The sequence below is a fragment of the Perissodus microlepis genome, chromosome 17 (assembly GCF_051167445.1).
Source record: "Perissodus microlepis isolate ML-2025 ecotype Zambia chromosome 17, ASM5116744v1, whole genome shotgun sequence".
In the NCBI taxonomy this organism is placed as follows: Eukaryota; Metazoa; Chordata; class Actinopteri; order Cichliformes; family Cichlidae; genus Perissodus; species Perissodus microlepis.
Window position 1 is genome coordinate 12,077,348 of NC_140477.1, and position 13,889 is coordinate 12,091,236.

Sequence of the window (13,889 nt, forward strand, 5' to 3'; positions counted from 1 at the left end):
GTTATTGTTAATGTTGTGTTGCAGATGTGACATGTTATCATTCTTCGGCATTGGTGCCTGACAGATGTTACGGGATGACAGCGGAAGTCTGTTGGGGATTAATGGTGATAGATGAACTGGCTGCTTTTTCCCGGCTGACGAACCGCAGTAATGCGGGGAATCACCTCTGCTAGAAGACAAGGATGACTGAGTCTGACACCTTATTTTAAAGACCGCAAACCCGCAACCTCCTCAATATCTCACTGAGCTTTTATTTGTTTTCAGATAGAGTATATAAAGACTCTGTGAATGTCAGTCAGGTGGAACCGCGGGTCATATGAGTGTAAAATGAGGCGACACCAAAGGCTTGTTGGGAAGTGCTATTTCCAGACTGCCTCGCCTTCCCCAGCAGTTACGACGCAGAGGCGGATGGACATCCTCGAACATCTTTGACACTCTGCACTCACTATCTCTGTCACCAAGTCTGCTAATGTATTTTAGTATGCGGAGACATCGCAATTTAGTGCAATCATTTTTACAGACAACCAGCTTGCGAGGGTTCAACGAGCACTTTTCTCTTTGAGGGCCCATCCATATGTTTTGCATTATATCTGAAGTGTTTTCCATGTGTGGTGTCCTCTCATAGGTTATTGAAGATGCAAGTGTTTAATTGTTACACGTTTATGAGCGATATTTGCTTTTTAAATGGAGTCGCAATCGCAAGCTATTCGTGTGCTGCTCCTTTGATTGGCTGCTGATTGATTGCACAACATATAATTAGTTGCTTCCAGCATAGTTGATCTTTCAGCGTCGAAGTTCCCACACTAAAATAACTTCACTGCATTTAGAACTGATCTCTTTTGCCAACATGTTTGCCGCTCACATACAGACACCTGGCAGATGTCTGTTTTTGTTTTTTAATTAAGATAAGACAAAGTGCTTTAAAAACAGTTTCAAAGCATGTAAAAAAAAAAAACTAAGAACTTCATATCAGTGACCTTCGTCAGCTCAAGCTATCTCCTGCATCCTGCATCTGTGAATCATTTCTCCAATTAGTGATAGAAAAACAGCCTAACGCTGAGAACTGAGACAAATTCAGTCGCGGAGTGAAAAAAGGCAGCTCGTGTTTGATCTCTGCAGGCAACGGCGTAAAGAAACCTTCACTGAAACGTGTTATCTTCAGAATAGACTGCAGCCTCACCTCCTCCACCTCAGTGACCTTGTCATTTGGCTCTCCATCTTATCAGAGAAGGGAATGATGTCAGCACTCATCTCTTTTCGACCATACCAAGGGGGTGAAATGGGACTCTCCTGCAGCCAGTCTGTTAGAAATATGTGTAGCGGAGGTCCAGTGATTTAACAGGAGACCGCGGATCGATAACAGCCTGTAGTGTGAAGACTGAAAAATGCTGGGTAGGTTTTTGCAGAAAATAAAAACAAAATAAAAAGCCCTCTCCGTGGATTCTGATGTGTTTCCAAAGTCACATGAGGGTCTGTATAATGCAGTTGGCTGCCAAAGTCTGGTTTTTAATTGGCTCCCTTGTGCTGATCATTGGACTGTTCTCTCCCGGACTCCTGAAGCAGCAGTACGGTGCTCCTGCCTTGCTGCCTATTAGAACTGACAGTTTAGCATCCATCACTTAATGTGTCCAATTTCTCATCCTCCTATCACGGGGAGAACTCTGACTACTGCGGCTGCCCTATTTTCTCTTGTTATTTCTGCTTTGTTGTCCTTTTGTTTAGGTTGTTTGGGTGGATGCAAAGTAGCGCTAACCCCCCAGTCTTCTGGTGTCTGTCAATCAACTCAGCGCCTGTCCTTTGTGCATCACGTCACTTTTTCCAAACGCCTTCAGCAGAGATGAAAAAGCCACCTGACCCCTTTTTAAAGCGAAGCTCCGCTTGCAGCCCTGTGATCGTTGTACCGTTTGTGGCCTTCCCCATGGTTTGCGTTTGCCCCCACATTTCATGGCTTCAGACACTCTCACTGAGATCAATCTCCCAAAGTCCCGACCCCCTGCTGGGACTCCCTCTGAAAGTGCTAATGACCCCGTTTGTCTAAGGAGCCACCCGGTCCTCTTCTCTTGTGCCTGCCTCCTTCTAGGCCCAGCTCCGTCTTCTCTTTATAGTGATTACTTTGCCAGTTGTGGCTTTCTTGTCTGACCTTAACTGCCTTGAGGGCGGAAGACAGCTGAACTTTTGCTGCAGGTCAGGGCATTTGGCGGGAGAATAGTGCTGGTCTAGTTTTGTGGGGAACACTCGGTGCAAGCACCTGCTGACTTGCCAGTGACACAGGTGCTGACAAGTCAACGAACGCGCCTTATAGCGCAGATTTCTATATTTATACTATTCAGCCTGCAGCTTCAGATTAAGATTTGGTCAAGTAAATTTTTACTGTGTCAGTTTGATAGACCCACAAGGATAAAAAGCTGTCAGTAGGAGAACTATTAAGTGTAAACGTCAGTGCTCACTGGATGTTCACACCCTGAAAATAAATCAGAAATTCTGTGTAAATCCTTCTCGATCACAACATGACAAAGGACCAGCTGTATCATTTCCATCTGGCTGCATTTCAATAGCACCAACAATTTAAGGAATCTGATATGGGAGCTGTGGCTGTGTATCCGATGTTTTGCAGTGATGCGCCTTTCCTCTGTGTCAGCGGTTAGGATCGCAGAGAGATCATCTGAACTGTGATGACGCTTTCTTGGGCTCAGACCAACTCTACATTATCCATGATACATGAATTTGCTGCTCTCCACCCCCTGTGCTCGAGGCCTCACATTACCATGAGCCCACAAAGTAATTTGTAGACAGATAATTTCGATGACCTCTGACAGAAGCTACGCATTGTTTGCTATAGCCCTTCTATGGCAGATTTATTCTCGGGGGTTCAGCTCATTGTTCGTTTCGGGGGAGCTGGCAAAAGTCTCTGCGGTGGCCCAATTAGTGGTTTTGGAACATGGGGAAGTGATCATTGTTAGTTAGTAAAGCACAATAATGGACTTCATCATTCTGCATCTGCAAACGCATATAACCGGCAAAAGATAAATACACATTTTAAAGTCCAACTAAGTATCTCCTGCAGGCTGTGCTCAGGCGAGATGCCATGAAAATCTGCTCAAATAGCAGAAACAGAGAAGCAGGAATCAACTGAGAAGGCAGCCCGGGTTCATAAGTCAATCCCTTGTGCAGATGCTGTTTATTTTTTCAGTTGTAATCTTTGATGCTGGGTTTATTTGTGGACCTGTCAGTCTTTTATAAACATGTGGATACCTCAAAGTGTGTCTTATCAACCCCTAGTCCAGGATTTAAATATGGGAAGAAAAGATTGTGACTCGAAAAAATGGTATTTTATTTAGCTACATAGCAATCTACTGATTCCATGTGGTTATCTTACTTTGCTTGTAATGTAATCCTGTAATGGATAAGAGCATATGAGGATTGTTATTTCCAGTTAATGTATCTGGAGAGTATTCAATTTTCCTCTAAGGCGTTTCCTTTTTCAGTATTGTTAGCAGATTTTGCAGTAAAGTGTTTGTGGAGCTCACTTTCCTTTTGAGACAATGTCTGTTATGCAAAAATGCTCATTCAGTTGTAGAATGTCTGAAGCTTTCCAGTCTTCAATAATTTAGCATAAAAAATGACTCTGGAGAATAATGATCTCTGAAAAAGTTATGACAAGAGAATATAGATTGGGTAACACTTTCATAACCTACTGTTATACAACAGTAGGTTATGAGGTTTCAGTACGCAGGCTGGGTTAACATGCATTCATCATTGGTTCAGTTTATCCTCAATTTGTAACAGAGCTTTAGTTGTTCCTAGTTCATTCTTAAGCTTAATGAAAATGTATTTCTATTTTATAAAACCAAGTAACCTACTGTGCAGAACTCTCAATTCACTCCTCATTTTGCAGGGAAAATAGGTGCAAACTTACATAAAAACACAGTGCAGGAGAAAATAGAGTTTGTACAATACTTAAAAGCTTAAAAGCTAATATTTGGTATGACTATCTTTATTTTTCAACAAAGAATGAACTCTCTTAGGCAACCATTCTTCTAATTTATTTAAGCAGTCTTCAGGAAGGACATTCAGAGCTCTTCTTTGGATATTGGGTCATTTTTATTCTGTTCTTTGCTGCAATAATGTTGAGATCTGAGCTTCGGGTATGTTTTTACTGCACTGGCAGTGAGTTTGAAATTGTTGTCATGCTAAAAATGAAGCGGTTGCTCGTCAGATCTTTTCCAGATACTGTTAAGTGGTGGATCCAAATCTGTTGGTACTTTTCTGCATCCATAATTTCATCATTGTTGACAAGATCCCCGACACCACTGGCTAAAATGCAGCCCCAAACAACGACAGATGGCTGTAGACACTCTCTGTTGCAGCTCTCTCCTGACCTCCTTCATACACATTGATGTTGATTTGAACCAAAACTTTTACAATTTTGATGTATTTTTTGTGACAGTCTCCAAGTAACAAAGTATCTAAAGATACAGTTTTATTTTTTTTTCTTTCTTTAAAGTTTCTTTGGCAAGTTATCTGTTATGTATAGACACAATATTAGTTGATTCCTTGAGTTAGGTAGGGTTTTTACGCTTGGCTGCCTCACAGATCTGTATTTTGTGGCTTGCCAAAGAATAAGCCTCCTTTGAAATTGATCAGGTGCAAAGACTGGACTAAAAGTGATTGAAAGAAGTTTGAAAGACCTTCAGAAAGCCTGGAGAACTCAAGACTACTTTAAAAATATTACCAAAAAAGTCTGTCTCATTGAAAGCAAAATAAAAAGAAATTTTTACACAGTACTCAAACAGTATTATTCATAAACATATTGAATTGTTTAAACTGTCATTCTGAAACCTTCTTCCCCTAAAACAGGCTTCTTAAATCTGATATGCCAACACCTCTTCAAGAAGCTTTTATTTTATTTTATTTGACCATCTTAAGCTAACATACCATTGATGATAATGAGATTCTAGTTATTGGTTGACAGTTATTTTTAAGCTATGTGACTACTATTTTCTCAAATAAACATTACATATCCCCGTAACATTTTTGTGGATGTGGGCAGAGCTGTTTTTGAAAAGCCAACCATTTCTTTTTTTACTCACTTTTGCAGCATAGTTAGCAGTCACACAGTGGGCAGTATAAACTTGCAACACATCCACAATAAGCATAAAGACTTCATTTTCGGCACAAAGTGGTATGGGAAAAATCAGAAAGCCAGTCACTGGAGTACTTTCTGGCAGATGCACTGATTTTTGCTGTAAAGGTCTGCTTTTGAATGAGTCGAACTTATTGCTCCGGTACCTGTGAGAAAACCACTCGGTGTACTTCAAGTCTCCAGCTTGATTAGCTGAGGGTTTGGGTTGAGCGCTCCGAATTCTTGTGGTTTTCATTTAAAGCCTTGAGAAGAGTCCAAATGATCTTGTTGCAGCCCCAGAATAACTTCTCCATTTAGTGAAATCTGTGTCGAAGCAGAGACATCCAAATGGTCGACTTCATGCCTCTTGGATGATTAACCAATAGCAGTCAGTGATGAGCCATGGGATAAGTAAACGCTTAATTCTGCACAACACTGTAACAATTTCTAAAAGCCAAACCTTAAGATGGTTTCCTCCTGTCAGGATGCTTTTAATCCAATTCCAAGAGCAAATTATTTTGACGTTGCGATTCATTTATGCCAGATGAATAATTACAGAAGATGAAAAGTTAACCTTTAACACACTCTCTGTGTTGCTATATTTAGAGCTTCTATTCCAACATATTTTATTACATAAACATGATCCGTTATCCGTTAATAAAAGCAGCCAATAAAATATTCTGTGCACACAAAACCAACACAAACATCAGCAGAACACAGACTCTGTCAGATTTATTGTTTTAGGCCCCACAACAGAATCACATCATGTGTGCAGCTGTCAGGAAATGGACTGTTTTGTCTACCCTCTTTGCTACATTATTGTAACTTTTGCAATATTGCAATAGTTCTCTGGGCTTTTTGAAGGCCAAACTTTTTCTTTGGTCATTGGCTGCAGTCCAGTCTTTGTACCTGACCATTTTCAGAGGAATGTTTTCTTTTTCTGTCTGTTAAACCACTTAACACTGACCTATGAATCACAGGCCAATTGGATGGCAAAAGAAGTAGTAAACCTGAACAATTATCTACTGTAACTGAAAGTTGTCCTTAAGAGACAGGAAAATCCAGCAAAGGTCTGACACATGACCTGAGATGTATCTGGCCCTTCAGCTGATTCATCTACTGTTACTACTAAACTAAGGCCTCATCAGAAATGTTGTCAGTGGAAGGGTGTCTATCAAAGATGCTATTCTTTGGGAAGGCAAACAGAGTAAAGGCTGCCGTACGCCATATTACACAAAAACTGGACAGGTCTTATGGAGTCATGAATCCAAATGGGAAATGTTTGTTTCAGATAATAATCATCAGTGTCTACAAGCACCTATAAAACATGGAGGAGTCTCTGTCATGGTTTGGTGCTGCGTTTCAGTAAGAGATGTTGGGGATCTTATCAAAACTGATGAAATTATGAATGTAGAAGACTTGGTCCAGTATTCAGTACCATCTGGAAGACATCTGATTGACGATGGCTTTGTTTTTCAGCATGGTAATGATTCTCAGAGCGTGGACCTTAACATTATTTAAGCAGAAAATAGAATAAAAACAACCAACATGTAAAGAAAAGTTTTGAATATACATCAAGAAGCCAGGAGATCTATTCCTGAGAACTAAATGAGAAGAGGCTAGGTGTTGGGGGGGGGAGAAAAAGATGATCATACCAAATACTGACTTTCAAGCTCATTAAAATTGTAAAAATAACTATACTGTATTTCCATGTATGTTTGAATATATTTCATTAAATTGCTGTACTAATTTACAATTTCTTAGCAAAATATAAAGAAATGAGGAGTGACTCGAGACTTTTGCACAGTAATTTATTTGTACAAGTAGATGTACAAAGAACAATATAAAATTACTATTCTGTGCTTTAGCTAATAATTGAGTTTACATTCTTTGTGGCCTTTACACTATATAGAATATACATGTCTTTCCTGTTTGTTAATAAATAATTGAGATGGGTTAAAATGAAAAACGGCAGAATAGGGATTTATTAGTCAACATACATGACACCATGAAGACAAAAGGCTAAAGCCAGCCACCCCGAAAGCAGTTAGATACCTTTTATTTTTCCTGCCGCAGGCACTTAGTTGGAGGATGTCAATTAGGTGGGACAAAGACCATATAAAGAATAAAGTGCTTTAAACCAACACAAAGGATAAAGAAAACAAATATTCATAGACTTCTATCAATAATTCAATAGCAAAGAGGTCATAATTGTCACACAGATCAATATTGTTTCTGTTTCTCCACCATCGAGCCCCTCTCTGCTTCCTTAATCTTTCAACACACAGCTCCAAAGTTCCAAATTTAATGCTATAAGATTTTTTAGAAATAAAAACAAATTTTGTGCCTCTGTCTTTTTTCTTTTTTAACACTTAAATTGTAAGAATTTATTTTTTTTGGTGATAATAGACTGTTTTGTATCCTTGTCAAGCTGTTGTATTTTTTGAGTTTTTAAATGTTAATCAAACACAAAACCATGTTGTCGTCTTCTCCATTGCTCCAAGCGGCGGAGAGCTTCCATCACAGCTGGAATCAATAACGGTCTTCCAAGGAATGCGATGCATGAATAGATAATTACTGTGACTGTGGCATAGGAGGAACGTCAATGAGTTGCAAGATTCCGTAATTACTCTTCAGCATGTGAAAATAAATGCCTGCAGTGCTGATTCTAGTGCTGCGAGTGTTAAAAGATGCCTGCAGAGTCACAGCAAGCTCGGAAACAAAAGTAGGTTACAGCCTGAAAACGTGAGGACGAGCTGCACAGGGGCCGGTGTTGCGTTCGACCACATTACGGAGTGAAAACAACACTGGAACGATGCTTTACTCGCACTTTTTAATTTTTAATTTTTCCTGCTACTATTGTGAGAGCTGGGCGCTTCAGGTTTCAAGTCCACATTTTAGTCAAGTCCAAGATGGTGAAAGCTTTTTGCTGCTCACTCGTTGGTTGAATAGAAAACGGGTGCATCCTTGTTTGACTGCTCTCCGTTCTCCCAAAGAGGTGAATCGGAGGTGAAGGGCTGAACAATGGACCATTCGTCATTAAAAATCCCCCATGTTTAACTAACCATGGGTGATATCAGTGAATGCCTCCATTGAATGCTTTGTGGTTAAGCTGTCCAACAGTGACGCCATGTATCTGTGTTTTTTTCTACACTTGACAGAACAAGAGGACGTCAGCGAAACACACAAGTCTGATTTCTTCAAGTGCTTTCATGATGCAATTCGCAACTTGGGCATGACGGCCAAGTGCAGCCACAGGAATCCATTACAGAGGAGCAGATTCAGATTTTAGACACGGCTCTATGAGGCATAGATGAAAAATAACCTTTTAGTGCCGTGCTGTGTTATCCTCTGGGAGACACCCCCCCATCTCCATTGTGTATGTGTGCTGGATATTGTTAGAAAAGAGAATCAAAACCCAATTTAGTGTTTGAATTATTTTCCTTCAGTACAGCCAGAGACTTTCCTGTAGGTATATGGGTTCACTCTCCACCAACAAGAACCCTTGTTGTGGTGTAGTGTCTGTGTTGTAGCCATATAGCAATATAACAGATCTCTTGTGGGATGCTGATTGAGTTTGAAATAGGACAGGTTAGCTGTGAGGTATCTGAACAGATTTAATGGACCCGCAGGAGCTTCCCAAGGGGGGACTAGCTAGTGAGGGTCAAAATGGGGTCATGTTTATTCAGTGCGTCTTGGAGTGTGCCAAAAATCACATTGCTTCCTCCCTGTACCCCTTACTCCATTCAGTTCTTCTGTGTCTCCAGGCCTGAATGATCGTGGGCTAGGCTCTGGCCACATCTGGATGCAATTCCCCTTTAAGCCAGTGTAGAGAAGTCCTACTGATAGTCTTCAAGCTCGAAGCAGGGAGATTCTTATATAACGAGCACGGAAGGGAGATGAAATTGTAAAATAGAACTGCTGTTTTATATTCTTTGTTTATTCGGTGCACTGTGGTGTCTGTCAGCCCTAAACGATCGCTTATGCTGTGGGTTGTCAAATCTGCTGATTTAGACAAATGTGACATATTTATATGGATATTCGTAGCCTGTTGGGATTAGGCGGAGGGAGCGCAGTTTCATATTTTAGGCCTGTTTAAAATGGGCAGTCACATTTCATTAAATTCAACCAGATTTTCGAGTACCTGCCAATAGTTAACTGCACTCCTTGCGAGTGATACAAAGAAGCAGAGCGTGAATGGGGCAGGAAAAATATGGCAGCCACATGTATGACAGAAAAAGAACAAGGTGAGAAGATTAACCAGTTTTATATTAAGCAATCCAGACTGTGGCTCAGTTACAGTAAAAGCAGTGTATTATCGTCTGTGAAGACTTGGCATTCATTTGGCTTTTAGGGCCATTAAGCTATTACTAAGCTGGTTGCTTTACATTTTTATCAATACTTGGAAGAGAATTGGCTGAAAAATAGGAATGAGTTCATCATTAAAAACCTAAAACACTCCATTCACAATGAAGTTTATGATTACCTCAAGCATACTTTACAGTCCCTAATAAAATGTAAAAGTTTTGATGAATTTATTTGCTGATGCCATACTTTGTTTAAACCTGGTGTTAGCTTGTCACTCAGGCCATTGTTTTTGTGAGTAAGGCACACTACTTCACCAGATGCTAATCTATTGAGCAAGTTTTAAAACAAATACCCTTCACGAATAAATTGTCAGCCTGATGCTGTGGTCTGAAAATTAATCCTCACTATCAGTTCTCTACCTGTATGAAGAAAGACGTTTCAGCTTATTTCATTTTAGGCCAGAATGTTTGAACATCAGGTTTTTGGAACTGCTGTGCTCACAGTGTGTCTGAGATAATCTAGGGATATTAAGGGTATCCTCTTGCTATGATGTCATAAAGTATAGAATAAATTATCTAAACCAGACCATTCAGAGCATTTACAATTTGGATAACTTTAATAGTTGGAAAAATCTTTAGTAGACAATGATGGCGTGAAGTCTAGGAACCATGGAGATCATCAAATTCTTCATTTCCTCCTTTGAGATACTCTGTCAGGCCTTCGCCTTTAGCCACTTTGAGTTATGGCTTGTTTGTGGGTATCTCTGCCTTGAGTTTTTACTTCAGTAAGAGATCAGATGACTGATTGGGCATTAAAGAATCTCCCATTTCATTCCTTGAGAAACTCATTTGCCTGAATATGGGCAGAGAATAGCCATGTACACTTCAGACTTCATCCTGCTACTTCTGTCAGCAGTCAGATGATCAATAAACAGTAGTGAGCCAGTTCACTGGCCCATGGCATAACATTGCCAGCACTGTGTTCGACATGATTTGTCAAATACAGTGGCATGCTCCTGGTCATGACCTGTTTCTTTTCTTCCCCATACCTTTCTCCTCCGATCAACGTGGTACAAGTTTATCTTGGATTCATCTGTCCAAACATATTTTTAGATCTGTTCTAAAATATAAATTCAGCACTTTGTAAGAATGTCACAGAGTTCACCTGAAACTCTTTGTCAGTCAGTTGTCTCACTTTTCAGGTATCAGCATTACTTGTACATACTTTGGCCACATTATTTTAATCTTTCTGTTTAATCTGAACATCCACCATTGTAATACAAAATATGTGACAGAAAAAAAGGAAAAACATAATAGTTATTTTTAAGAAATTAGGCAAATTTATTGCTATTAGGTTATTTATAATATCACATAAGGATCTAATGCATAATCTTCTTATTATTCAGGTTATATTGTTTCCAAATGCTGTTCTGGCTATTTTAATACCCATGTGTATTTTCTTTGTTTAAGCCTAGCTTTTTGTAAATCCATTATGTTCTTACAACAGGTTTGATTCACACTCAGATTTATTTGGAACGATCTAATTATTTGGCTATTATGCATTCCCAATAGGTTAAACTGAATATGGTGCCAAGATACTTTAACTCAAAGCCTCACAGAAGCTGATGGCTACTCACTTTGTGTTGTACAAAAGATGACTTTGATTGCTTGTGAAAGTTGTTCATTTACATCGACGTGCTGTGAACTTCCTCTCACCCTTGGACAGGAGAGCTAAAGAATGCCTTTTACTTCAACAGAAGTGTTGACTTAAGGTGAAAATCCCCTCTAATAAAGAAAAGATTACCTTCTATCCTATAAGACTGGAAAACAAAAGATTATAAAAGATGTATTCAAAATGGTGCTTTGTGATTGTTCTGTCATATGGCTCAGTACACATGCATACCATTTGTTTTACTGGCATTGATTGTGAGTGTGTGTGTGTGTGCGTGTTTTTTGAGTACTTAGGTGTGCAGTCATGCAAGTGTATAATTCATGGACATGAGCGGTCAAACCCCAGTGGTCCACGGGGATTTGCAAGGTATCATGTTCAGGTTTTGTGATCCGGTGTAAGAAGCTGACTGACCCACTAAGACAGGAAAAATCAAAACCAGCTGGGAGATGTCACTCATTATTTACTGATATTTATCTGTGACTCACACTGATTACATGAATCCTATCAAGGAATGGTGATGGGGGAAAGAGTCCGTGAGAGAGAAGTGTCTCTCAGTTATTTGGTTAGTTTATTTGGTCAAATAAACTGTGAGGGGGTGGAAGAAATAGGGGAATATATAATGCAGTGTTATGAAAGAGGACAATGATCTTTTTAACTGTCAGTTCACTCACATTATGCACATAGTTTTTCCTATATAGTTTGATATTTTTAGATGTCACTAAAGTTATTGTCACAACCTCAACACAATGGGGAAAGATGGAATTGTTGTTTGTGGTGCTCAGAGGATTTAAAACTCATCCAATAAAAATTCTTGACTCTGGGCAGAGTGGACTTTTCAGTTAAATCAGGATACTTTTTTTTTCTGGAGAGATGCAAAGCTTTAAGATCCAGGCATATTTTCTCTTATGAAACCCTGCAAACAACATTCCTTGACGCCCAATTTTCTGGTTATGCAACAAAAATGACTGAGAGAGATTTCTGGAAGTCTCTGGCTAAATGCTCTTTGGAGGTAATGGAAAATTGTGTCTGTGTACAGAAAAAAAACATCCTCAGAGGACAGGGAAATTAGAATTATCTAACTAACTAACAACTAGCTTGTATGATAGAAACCATAAAATGAATACAAAGCATAGTCAGTAGAGTATAAAAGATGGATCTAGCCCATGTGATGTTAATAGTAGTTTCTGTACATCTTCACTAGTATTGTGACAGCTACTGTTTTGGGTTTTCGGCTGCAAAAGACCAGAAAATGGACTACTCAATTATCAGCTAATGCTAGCTTGATTAGCAAACAAGAGCACAAGAACTGTTAAAAGGGCCAGTTCGGTGATCGAATTAGCACAGGTAAAGCTATTTTCTACATCTGACCTGTCAATCAAAGTCAGTTTCTAAATGCCTGTACAGTTTTTATGAAGGGGTTTATTAATCATTAGCACCCAAAGTGACTTTTGTTTGTGGTGTAGCACAGTTGGGCGGTGGTTAGCACTATTGCCTCACATTTCCTGCATTTGAATCCATTGTGGGGTGTTTTCTGTGGACATCTTGCATGTTCTCCCTGGGAACTCAAGCTTATTTCCACAGTCCAAAGATATGCATGGGGTTAGGTTAATTGGTGATACTAAATTAGGTGTAGGTGTTAGCCCTGTGACAAATTGGTGACCTGTCCTGGCTGTTCTTGGCCTCTCGTCATATGAGAGCTGAGATAGGCTCCAGCCCACCTGCAACTCTGAATTTGATAAGCAGGAGAAGGTGGATGGATAGATGGACAGGATGGCCTATGCTTGGATCTATAGGGATCAACTTGCTTTTGCAGTTAGCCTCAAGTTGTTATTTGAGCAAACACATTTTTTTTTTTCGCTTTCTGTGTTACGTTATATTCAAGAAACTTTTACCTGACATAAACACACTGACATGAGTAACATGTTTTGCTCAGTGCTTCATCAGATTACTGAAAATATGCAAAGGCTGAAATATACAAATTCAGTTTGTGGCGTAAGTAGTAATGGACTACGGTGTACAAAATAGAAAGTATATCTATAATAAAATTGTCGTAATGGATAAACGATTATAAATATAGTAAAAGTAAGAAAATGCATAAGGTGATAAAGATCTTCTTACTATTTCAATGCCGATTGCAGATTCAGCTAGGATATGTTGCTTTACTGTTGCATGCTGGGACGCTATATCCATGCGACTCCTCAGCCTAACCTTCCCATCAGAAGACTGGCACAGAGGTCAGGGGTCCAGATCAGAGCATTTCTTCCTGCTTTCTTCCTTGTCCTGTCCAGACCTGAGCGTTATCAGCTCTGTCAGATTCACAGACAGCAGAGGTCTAGGACCCTCTTCCTGACCTGCCCATCAGCTCTCAGAGGAATTCCACTAATGAGGCACTATGGGGAACAGATGCAGAGAGGGCAGCCCGGGCAAAAACAACCTGCCACAGTCACTTAATGATCGCCGACACTGTTATGTCATTGGGGAGGTTTTCAGGATGGATTGTTTTGTGTGTCGTTGGTGTTCATGCGCAATGATATGTTTCCTTTTTTGTGAATCCTTAAACCATGTGTGCGACTAAATCTACAAACAGTTGTTATGTATCCAGCATGTGGGTTGTTATACACTTTGATGACTCATTTGATTCATTTGCTTCTTTTCCTCTTTTATATGTCACAAACATTTTTCTCAGTCTGTGTCTTGTATTTATTTGTGGTTATTTTAAGGTCACTGAAGGCAACACTAGTTTCTGTGTGTATCAGACAGGAGAAATGCCCTATGCATGTGGTATGTA